This window comes from Lytechinus pictus, chromosome 15, assembly GCF_037042905.1.
Source record: "Lytechinus pictus isolate F3 Inbred chromosome 15, Lp3.0, whole genome shotgun sequence".
NCBI lineage: Eukaryota > Metazoa > Echinodermata > Echinoidea > Temnopleuroida > Toxopneustidae > Lytechinus > Lytechinus pictus.
In genome coordinates this window covers 30,529,738-30,541,970 of record NC_087259.1, presented here as the reverse complement: position 1 = coordinate 30,541,970, position 12,233 = coordinate 30,529,738, and the positions used below count along the sequence as shown (strand labels likewise).

General features: G+C 36.4%; 1 protein-coding gene across 1 annotated transcript in view; it reads right to left on the bottom strand.

Moving 5' to 3' along the window:
• Positions 1 to 10,235, bottom strand: part of LOC129277582 (synaptotagmin-5-like) — a 32,012-nt gene extending 21,777 nt beyond the window's left edge. The window contains exon 1 of the mRNA XM_064110552.1: positions 9,973 to 10,235. The gene's annotated coding sequence lies outside the window, so the exon portion shown is untranslated. The remainder of the gene's footprint in view (positions 1 to 9,972) is intronic.
• Positions 10,236 to 12,233: the final 1,998 nt, after the last annotated feature.

Below are 12,233 nucleotides of genomic sequence, written 5' to 3'. Positions count from 1 at the left end.
TTGAACACAATCTCGTTCGTCTTTTGAACGTGTCGTGTAGGCCATAAACATGATCAAGAAATAGGATCGTTCCCAGTGCTATAATTTAATGTTTTGGGCAAATGACGTAGTTTAATCAGTGGTTGCCAAAAATATACAAAATGAGTTTGATAATTCACGTCAAAACATGGACAGCCTAAAGCGATGATAAAGACACCTTAAGTTCCTTTGGAAGTGCATAGATGAGAACGAGATCTGAGCTACACAAGAATTGAAGAAAATTGTTATTAACACTTGACATCTCGTAACAATATTTTGCGTAGAAGCAATAAAAACTGAACGAAAATCAAGAGGAAAGGAAAGAAGGAAGGAAGAGTAACGCACAAATCAATTAATCAACAGCTGATTCAAAATTCATCATGGAGCTAGGGATGGGGGTGGATGAAGATTAAAATAACATGCTTATCTTCTTTAAAGAATATTAATTAATGCTAGTGGCGTAGCGAGGCATTTTCAAGAGGATGCATGAGATCCGATGTAGCGCCCTGTTTCTAAAACTATTCGAGTGAATGAAGCAAATGAGCAAAAACGGACAAAATCAAAATTGACTAAATTTAATTTAATCACGTGAACTCAGCAGGATGTTCAACAAAATTCGAAAATCATGGAATTAGTATAATAAAAGAGGGTGTACTGGGGTATAAAAATGAAGAAATTATAGTTTGGATGCATGAAGAAAAATTACAAAACTTGACAATGTCAATGATAACAACGAATACGTTAAAAAGCATGCATTATGATAGATGGGCATATAGTCTTCTACGTGTCGTTACTACGAATTTTCTTGTTAGACATGTTAAATAAGCAGAAATTATCATTTTACCTTTTCACCTTCCCTTTATATTGAAAAAAAGTTCCGACAGAAAGTGGAGGCTTAAATTCAAACGATTATTTTTGCAGTCTTATCTGACTTGACGAATGTATTCCGGATTGGTAGTGAAAGCTTGAAGCAGAGTCCATATAAATCTGATGGACGGTCCCGCCGCCTGCCTCAGAGTTTAGACAAGGATGTGATGAAGTGTGATGATGCGAATGAAATGATGATAATGTCAATAGATGCAGGCGATCTTGTTGAAACGCACCGCTGTTTTTCGAGCTTACGCTCTGGAGACAGAAAGCGCGGGAAACAAGGGATCACCTAGAAATACGAAAGGGCGCAATTTATCCGTCTTCATGCTATAAGGCAAATCAAGTGGGATTGAATAACAAAGTAACAATTTCATTCCAGGCTTTCCGCTTTACAGGTAAAGGTTAGAAGACTCTGTGTGCTGCAGGCTATGGAGGTTCCCTTCTAAAGAAAATGTCATCGATGTTTTTGCGTTTTTACTCTTCCTGTCGAAGCCTTTTGCTTTTTTCCGTGACTGTTTTTACAAGTATTTATCAGTAATTGTATTAGTTTCATTTCTAAACTGTGTCTATTTCGCTTGAGACACACCCTTCTTAATTGCGACTCCAAGAAAAGGAGGGGAAATAATACCCCTCATTAGAACATATGCCTCCTGCTCTTGATCTAAAGAATGACAATTTTTCGTTATACATGCAAAAAAATATTTATTTTCCGACACCCAATATTTTTAATTTGCCCTCCATCCACCGTTATATACTTTAGAAATGACAGTGTCACCACTGTTGTTTTCCCCTCATTAAGGAATAATGGTTTTTCATTTTTCCGTTTCCAACTGGAGCAATTAACACTCCCTCCCTCCCCCTCTTTATTTTTCTTTCTCTCCCTCTCTCTTCTCTCTCTCTCTCACTCTCTCTCGTACTATCTGTGTGTGTCTATCATCTCATTCCTCTCTCTCTCTCTCCCTCTGAGGGTGTGAGTGTATGTCTTTCTCTCTCTCTCACATTATGTCTGGTCATCCATAGTAGGCCCATGGGTCATCGCACTAGCCATTAATAACTGTGTTGTTGTATAACTATTAATATGAATAAATAATATTCTTATCCACTTAAAGCGCTTCAAAATGACTGAATCGCGATGAGAACCGTGTTCACAACGGACACAACCCCACCCCCTCAGCAAACTTTATCTTGGTTCATTCACATTGCTCATAATCTTTAGTGTGCTTTTTTTTTCAAGGAGAGGTAATTGACAAAGTCTCGAATATGGTCATCCCCCAAAATGTAGCTATAAATAATTTTTACAGTTTGACCAATTCAACATTAAACAAAACATGGGACTATCATTATTAATATGAATGCAGGGCGAATTTCAGAAGTAAGCTACTTAAATAGGTACTCCAGGCTGAAAATAATATGATTTGATTATATTTCAAAACCCCAGACAAACAATACAGGTTGGGAAGTAACTAACGAGTTACAATCCAAATCACAGGGACATGAATTCTACAGAAAAGATATATACTCTAGAAAAGACATATATAACCTTGCATAAATTTTTGATACCGACAGCTTAGTCCTGATATAGTCCTAAGGTTTTGACAATTCTGAAGAAAGTCATCTTTAAGGCGTTACACACTAAGAAATCCCGGTGCAAATGGGGTTTACGATTTTGCAATAAACACAATCAGATAACGTGCAACAAAATGTCACATTTACATCATTTTTTTTCAAGTAAATATGGAGAATGCGAACCCACATGTTTCATGGTTTCTTTATTCCCCAGTGAATTTATTGATGAGCAGCGTGATGATGAGGAAAGAATACAAGCAAATGTCAGATAACATTTTGACAGATGCTGGTTTGATTCAATTTACATTAATAATTAAGAACCGCATTATGCAAGAAAGCAAGAGAAATGTCAGATTTCGGGCATTTCAAAGGGAATAACACACCCACTATGAAAATACGTTTTTTTTTTTAATGAAATATTGCGAAATTGTTCACACTTTGGAAACGGAACAATAAATCAAACAGAGCACCGAAAGAGGCGTCACAAATATCACTTGAGAATTATTCGGGAGTGGTGTGCGTGAGAGGAATGCGTGGGTAAGAGAGAAATAATGTGTCGTAATATGGAGAGAGGAGGAGAGAGTGTGTGTGTGAGAGAGAGAGAAAGTGTGTCTGTGAATGGTGTGTGGATGTGTGTGTGTGTGTGTGTGAGAGAGAGAGAAAGATGTGCTGTAATTGAGAGAGGAGAGAGTGTGTGTGTGAGAGAGAGAGAAAGTGTGTCTGTGAGGGTGGATGTGTGTGTGTGTGTGAGAGAGAGAGAGAAAGATGTGCTGTAATTTAGAGAGGAGAGAGTGTGTGTGTGTGTGAGAGAAAGATGTGCTGTAACTGAGAGAGGAGAGAGTGTGTATGTTGGTGGGTGTTAGGTGTGCGTGTGTGTGTGTGTGTGTGTGTGTGAAAGAGAGAATGAAAGATGTGCTGTAATTGAGAGAGGAGAGGGTGTGAGGTGTGCGTGCGTGTGTGTGTGTGAGAGAGAGAGAGAGAGAGAGAAAAGTGTGTTTTAGTGGAAAGAGGAGGAGAAAGAGTGTATGTGGGTGCGTGTCTCTTGGCCTTGTGAATACGAGCTGACCATTTCCGATACAAGATTCGAAGTTCAAGATAGGGGGCAGCCCCCCCCCCCCCCGGTATCGCCACCTATTAACATGTTATTTGAACATTGCCGGTATGTTTATTTTACCTATTACAAAATATTTTACCACCAATGTGAGAAAATAATTTAAAACTTATTGAATACGATCTACTTTAGATATTAAACCACACTACATACAGTGGTGTTAAAACTACAACGGACAGTAATTACACCGGTGTTTTAACAACGGTGTAAATGCTATTAGTTTAACACCTATAACACGTAATTGTTAATTGTTACATCATTTTTTGTTGTATGCGGGTGAAACCCTTTTTTAACAACGTAATATTTACAGTGTAAATCCATCTACATGTCGTCAGATGTTTATATACACAGTAAAGTAAGATTGGAAATATTGAAGAGATGACAGGCAGAAAGATAAACGAATGCTGCAAGATAGCACTGGATAGAGACAGGTGGAAAACCATGACACCCAACCTCTTCAAAGAGAAGGAACAGCGGTAAAGTAAAGAAAGATGCTTTGTAGCTTGTTTTTCTGTCTGTATCATTATCATTACAACATTTACACATTTATTACATAAAGTAAATTACAATTTAGACAAAGGACATACTTTTTATGTCAATTAAATCAATCGGGCTTTCAGATGTTCTTCTTGTTTAATTAGTGTACAGTATACAACAGGGTCAAAAATGTTCTGGTTATATTTTTCTCATCATTGTTTTTTAATCCAATGTCACCTCAAAAGTTGCACAATCTCACCTTTTTCATGATTATGCATCTTTAGTTTTTGTTTTAATTCTGTATTTTTGAACGAAATGGAATGATGAATAAACTGTTTGATGAAAATATCCAAGTTCATAAATGTCAAACTTCATCATATGAGTATGGGAGGGTAACATTTTGTCTTTCCCACATCCCCATAACATACACGATAAAGGAATCACAAAGAGAAGCTTTTCAGTGTGATTATTAGATTACGAAGCTGAGAAAACAAGATTAAATCACAAAAGGGAACACCTACTACTCAGGAAAAAAACCTTCGCAATTCACATGTTATGAGCATGGGCTGACCTTCGAGAGCCTATTATTGATGTACAGTATCATTAATTATTATCAAAACGAATAGGTCAAAACCTGCGTCTTGTCGCAAATTGGGACGTAATTGAGAGTACATATAGTAATGAGTGTATTCCTCAGGGGTTTGAGATGTGTGGGCAAATATTGCCCTTTCATTCATTTAAATCATGTATGGATATCAGATGCGGCGAATTCTCGAGATATTTTTTTCTGGTCAGACGGCCACTCTCTCTCATTGGTTGCTGTATGATATCCAAAATGCCAGGGGACATATCCCCCCCCCCCCATGGAGCGCCGGCTATGCCGCCATGATATCATTTTGTCTACACAAGTCATTGTCTGTTGAGTAAAGTCATCTTCATAAAACAATCAAAATGCAACCCAGACCAATGAAACGAAATTTTGACCACTGGCTGACACACTCTAATATCAGAATAATATTTTTTTTCTCGAAACGCAAATGAATCATAACTTTGAAAACTAATGTACGTTATGCAATATGTCATAATTGGCGGAAGCATGAAGCAAGTAGACAATGTTGAAGCTTTTTACAGCTAATAATGTGTTCGATCAGCTGTTTGCCCAAGAAGGGCATCGTTAAGGCTTTCAAAACAACAAATCAAAGGAGAAATTAGCTTTTGGCCGGTTGAACAATCATTATAATAGCTCCTGAGACCTCCTGTGATTTCGAAATACTCTGAGCTTATTAAAGATGACAAATTAGAAGGAGAAGGGAAAAGGATGAACCCATGCCACAAAATACCAGACCTTTTTTTAAGGTTGATGATAAAAATGGGATGTGAAATAATATTGATAGAATCGAAATTATCATGGTAACGTTATGAATTTGAACACGATTGTTTGATCCATCTCGATTTTAGTTACATCGAATTCCATTTTGCCGTGCAGTGAGTACCGAGTGAGTACTGCCAACATCTTTCCGCCAAAACCTCTTTGGATCTCGGAACACATTGTCGAGAGAGGACGACAAAACTAATAATATGACAGAGCCATGAGTAGACAGAGTTCGGCCAACCAGGTTCCAATTATTGGTTACCAATATGGCGCGTAATGCCTTTTTTAGGCAAGCCCAATTCAAAGTGATGTTAATAATCACAGAACCTATTATGTTAATGAGCTTCCACTTCATGTGAGTAACCAGGGCTAATAACATTATAATTGGTAGGTAAAAACTTGTAATACGGCTGATGGTTAATCAAATACCATTTCCAGAATAGGAGGAGCCCGAGGAGGAGTAGGAGGGGGGGGGGGGGGAGAAAGGAAGAGGGGAGGAGGAGGAAGGTTGGGGGAGTAGGAGGAGGATCAACACCCTTTATATCCCTCATCTTTTTACTTCTCTCTTCTCTCTTATCTCTCCCGTTTCACCTCTCTTCTCTCTCGATCCCTCTCTCACTTTTCACCCCCGTCTCTCTTTCCCTCTCTATCTTGTCCTCTCTGGATTTGCACAGCCCCTTATATCTATTCCATTATCTCATAAAAAATGATGGTCGACACTTTTCAAGGAAACTTAAACTTAATAATCTCTCTTCTTTTCGTTCACTTTCTGATGTTCATTCTCTCTATCCACTCCCCTTATCCATCCACCCTGTCTAATATTCTATCTGTCTATCTCCCTCTCTCCCCTACCCTTCCCTCTCTCTTTCTTGTCTTCCTGTATGTCACTCCCTCTCTTGTTTAGTTTTCCTTACCTACCTCCCCTTTTCAATCTCTCACCTCTCCCCCTCTTTCTCCTCAACCTCCACATCCCGCCTCCCTCTCAACCCCCTATCTATATTCATTACCCCATCATGGCAACCCTCACGTCCATATTACTTTGAAACGCTTTTAATTGATGTTGCATCGCTTCCTATATTGTCGCCATCAGTTATTGAAGTAAAGTGCAATTGCAAAGCGACACCGCTAATGACTGCTGCCGACAGTATACTTTATGATAGTATCAATGACTATATAGATGTGTGATCACTACCTTGCTTGCATGCAACTGCTCGGTATAATGTACATGATGGTAATGGCGGATGCCAGGAATGGCATCAAACAATTTTTAGCCACATCCATGCACGACAACTGCGTTTTCATGGCAATATTGGGCATTTTTTTCCCTCTCAAAACTGATCTAAGATATGCACGGTCCCATTCACACTTATCGTTCATTTTTTAAAATGAACTTCCACTCTTCTTCTAGGGTTTTGTTCTTAATCATTCAAGTATAACCGTAATTATTCCTGACATGTTAACGATAATTATGTACCATATGAAAAGATCTGAAATCATGTACAATAATGTCAACAAAAAGTCACTTCTTTACACATGTCATAAATGATATTGTGTAATGTATAATTCATTTTGTAAATGGAACAATACATATGTATAAAGCTAGTGAGGTTACAAGTAAATCACACGATTTAAATACTAAATCACTTAACAAAAAAAGGGAATTACATTATAGGAGGAGAGAGGCTGAACATTAAGTAAACAAATAAAATTTAATTCACACTTAACTGACTGTGTAAAACAAAGAATAATTATAATAAAACACTTTCCCCCTACCTCTTTATTTCTAGTTTTCATTTTCTGGAAAACATTATTAAAAATAAGTATGCATTATCTATACCCATCAGTAATTAATAACCCACTCAAAATTTATTGACATCAAACAACACATACATGAAACTCCAATCACATATAAACAATATAAAATCTATAATTATAATGGTGTACTGATTAGGCTTTTAAGTAGTCATGCTGCCCCCCCCCCCCAAAAAAAAAAAGCGAAAGACACACGTACATACATGGCCTTCTACCTTTATAAACTATTCATGGCTCAAGTAGTGTAACTATCCATTTATTAATAAGCAGATAGATAAATGGCAAAGAAACGTGACTGAAAGAAAAGAAATTGGATTTTAGGGGGAGGGGGCATTATAACACTCATACACTCTTTAGGGTAGAATAGGTTTGAAAAGGGCCGAGGACAATGTTTACCACTCTTATTATTAAAAACGCAGTCGCTCTTCTTTCCTCTTAAAGGGTGATTTACCCCTTTCTACCCTTTTATTTTTCATTTTTTAGTGTATGGTTTTTCATTTTGATCGCTACTTTGTTATCATTCATAATTTTCCTGAAGCTTTTGCCCTTACACAACTGTGAATAAACTATATAACCAGCGTGTATTACTATTGTGATTCCCGTCGTCTTTTCTGTAAATAGTGTATGACGTAGTATATTATTGATGTATTATATGTGGTTCTCATTTGATAATAATAATAGCTGAATTTATAAACCGCCTTTTGCCTGAAGATAGAAAGCGCTGCTATTATTACCCCGGCTTAAGCTCGAGCTACCATCACCGGCGCTCAGTGCATGCAAGGAATTAATCCTGCCGGGTACCCAGCACAGTGCGGATAAATTTCTTGCTGAAGGAAAACACGCCATGGTTAGGATTCGAACCCACGACCATCTGTTTGAAAGGCGAGAGACAGAACCACTAGACTACGACCCCGCCCGCGTCATCAGTTACTTATAAACCCCATAGAGAATAACCCATCTCGGCTTTCATGGGCCGTGGTAGTGCATGGTTATCCTTTCTAGGTATTTAGATAATTTTTATTTTAATGTTGGATTTGGGGAGATTTTCTTTATATCTTATAGCATTATTGATGACACGTAATATCAAAATTGTATTGTTTCCGTTAATGTTTAAATCTAAAGGGTTTTTCATAATTTGTGGTGTCAGTGCGCACGTCCTCGCGAAATACACTGTCTCTTGAAAATTCTATGCATGTATGTGAAATTTGTATTCTGCCCAATACTGAGAAAAAATAATTACATTTATGACAGATATATCTTATCATTCATATTCACACACCATGAGTTGCTATTTCAGCCGGAAAGCTACTTATTCTTTTGTAAACAATGTACAATGTAATCAAAATACGCTACTAACACTCTAAATTTCAGATATTAAAGAAAATCTAGATCAGCCAATAGACCACTTCATGGGCAATTTTGGTCAAATGACCTTTCATTTATTTCATTGTGATAGGCAGATTTCAAAGCAAGATAAAATTATTATGTACGCATGCCTTACATAGCAGGATGAAGAAATTAAATAGACCAGGTGAATAGAATAGCACACCAATGAACACTATATGAAGGTATTTGTTGCATTTTCTACTTTGAATACATATTGTAGAATGCTGTACAAAGTTTTAGGAAAACTGTTAAATACCAGTCGCTAGTAGACGTATTGTTTTTTGTGGATCTAATCAAAAACACAATTCAAAAGAATATATCAATAATCAAGACATCAAAGTAGGCGCTTATCTCATTAAATATTAAACCACCATGTAACTTTAGTACTAACGACCTTCTTCTGATCATGCGCAGAATGGAATTACGAACCGGCTTATAGAACTATAGTCAAACTCTTAATTTAGCCTTCATGGAATTAAATCTATAGATTCTTAAAAAAAAAACATTCTAACCTTCGGAATTCAGAATTTGACTGGTCATTATTGACATTATTGATTTTTTTGTTTGTAAATCGATGAAATTTAGTCAATGAAATATATAGAGTGTAAGCTATCCAAACTCATCCTCTGAAGCGGTAGTGCTATTGCCGACCAATGTGATGTCTCAAAAAGAAGCAGTATACTGCGATTAAAATCAGTTATAGGCATAGCAAACACGTGGAATAAGAAAATTAGTAGTTTTAATAACAGTGAATAATTGTTTGTCTTTTCCTCTCAATCTATCTTGTATTTGTTACTGAATCGAATCGAAAATGAATTGATTGCATCTATTTCATCCATAAAAAACCCCACAAAATAGGGTACATTCAAAGTTAACACGAATTGCAGAGAAATATCAAAGTACATCATGTCAAATTTCATCATAATCTGAAAAATAATACATGTACGGCCTATATGGGGAAATACATACGAAAAATGAGAGGGCAGCTTTATTCATTTGTGATGCCAAAAATGGAAACTGACAAACTCTGACAAATATTAAAATTATGATACATTGCATCGCATTATGGGAATAATTGAAAATTAGAGTGAAAATCTCAATCTGTTATATCAGTCAATATTTTCTCAGCTCTTTTTTTGGATTGGTCTCCAACAACATACATACAGACTGATTTCCAATCCAAATGGATGTAGCGAGTACGTTGGTAGAAGTAGTTGATGATTATCGATGAACATTGTCAGATGCATAGGCCTTCTTAAATCAACAGACATCAAAATAGACTAGACCACAGTAACAGACACTTAAGTCAATAAACACCAATGTGTTTGATATAAGCAATGTGAAACGTGTGAATACTTACAACATAAGGAGTCTTGTACTTATGGAGGAAGCCAAGAAGCGTCGCTGTCTGAATCACCTGTTTACTGCCTTTTAAAACGAAAATAAAAAATATCCCAGGTTCTGAAAGACTAGTTTATCAATACCTTACTGCAGATCGTTGGTAAGGAATAGATGTTCTCATCTCAATGGATGGCACGGTTTCATTTGTGATGCAGAGTTCCGTGAGTAATTATCGATGAAGCTGTGATGAGGAGATCGGGAGGAGATAATTGAGAGTAGTGTGGCACTGCGATGAATTCATAAATGAATCGAGAACTAACGATGTTTTACAGGGAGTGCGAGTCATGTTGGTAGTTACAAGGATTGGAAAGAGAGAGGAAGACACATGGAGGAGGGGAGAGAGAGAGAGAGAGAGATAGCATTAAAACTAAGTGAAGGTTTTTTTTTTCTTAAACAAATAATATGTAACCATTATAACCATGAAATATCAATAAATATGAAATATATAGTCGTAGGGTAGAAAGAGGGCACAAAATACGTAAATAGTCCTTTGTCATATACGAGAAATGAAATATCCAATGTCATGTTTTCACAAAGAACCAGCTGTTGTAAAAAAGCTTTAATGGCCATTAAACTTCTGTAAGATTTAGATGCTCAATGATTTACCATTTACAAAAGCTTTACACAGGCTTCAAGCTCTAAATCACATCTACCCCTTCATACTATCTCCACATTCAATTAATACGAATAACACGTTATCTTCAAACTCAATTTATAATTTGAATAATTTACCCTCTGAGCTGAAAATCAAGAAGAAATCAAAGAAAAATACAAAAGTACGGTGTATAATATTATTGAGCTTTCGTAATGTCACAGTTACACAAATAAAATTGACCCAAAACCGAGCGATGGAATGTCATTGATAATATTCTAAAAGTTTTGATCGTTAACGCAATAATTAAACCATTTTTTAATAAAGAAAATCGTAGGTTTTCTAGGTTCTTTAGAAATGTAACACGTGATATTCCATTCATCATGATTACCACAAGACAATGTCTTTAAAAAAGCTATCCTCAAACCACGAACCCATTAACCCTTTTTTATGAAGGGTTCTTAACAGAGGTGGAAGATGCATATTGATGGAGGAGGGGGCATGCTATCATTTACTTGTTAACCTTAAACATAACGTTTCATGACGTCTTGAAAAAAAAAAATCATTAATTGAGATTGTATTAAGTGGTTGTCCATATGCCTCGTGATATTTAATCACGTGGATAAAATGCTGATCGTATTTTCTAGTATGACAGTGCGAGAACTCTTAACACATTCTAAGGTTTCGACAAAATATTTGTTTGGTTCAAATTATTCATGTTAAGAGCATGCAATGTAATGTATTTTTAAGAATCGCAGTTATTTATAAATTTTGCCCCATACGTCAGGCTTGACCCCCTCAGAATTGCTGGCTCATTGCGTCAATCAAGTGTTCAAACGGCATTTATATGGAAAATTATAACGTTACATATAGATGGAGATAGATCTACAGTGCGTATCAAAAAAAAGTTTACACTTTGAAAAAGCCATGGGGATTAAAAAATATACAACATGTGGGTATTTTTTTCAAATATAATCTTGGTTTTGGGTCTCATCTATCCAATGAAAGGAAAAGTTTTGACAGAATGTTACAATTGAGTGAGGACTTTCCATTTTTGTAAAGCTCGCAGAAATCTGTTTGCGCAGAAATGCTCGTTTTCACGCTGTGTCAAGGGGAAAGGGGCGAAATCAAACTTACCCTGCGAAACATTTCTCATACATGTCCCTTGCACTTTTAGTCAATTGAAATTAAACGGATACATTCAAGCATTTTATAACAATTTTGCCACCCAAATTGACATTTCAACACTTAGTAAGCACAACCTTTACCCTTTTTGTGCCAGCTGGATCTGAGGACATAACTGAATCTGAAAAAAAAATTTATAAGACATCTCCGGCATTTTTTTCACTAATTTTTTTTTATCATTTAAAGTGGGTTTACATATCATTTTTCATTCAATACTTGTTTCTCCCCTTTTTTCAAGCTTGAAAATGATTAACGAAATGAAAATCAAGCCTAAGTCATTTCATGTAAATCACAGCTCGGTGTAAAGCAAATGTCGTCATAATGGCCTTGTTGTGTTGGGGAGTGGGGTGGGGCGCACTTCACGCTTCGAAGTGTTTTAGGCAAGGAAACAAGTAATAAAGGTAAAAGATATCTTCAAATCAATTTTACTAGCTAAATCCCAC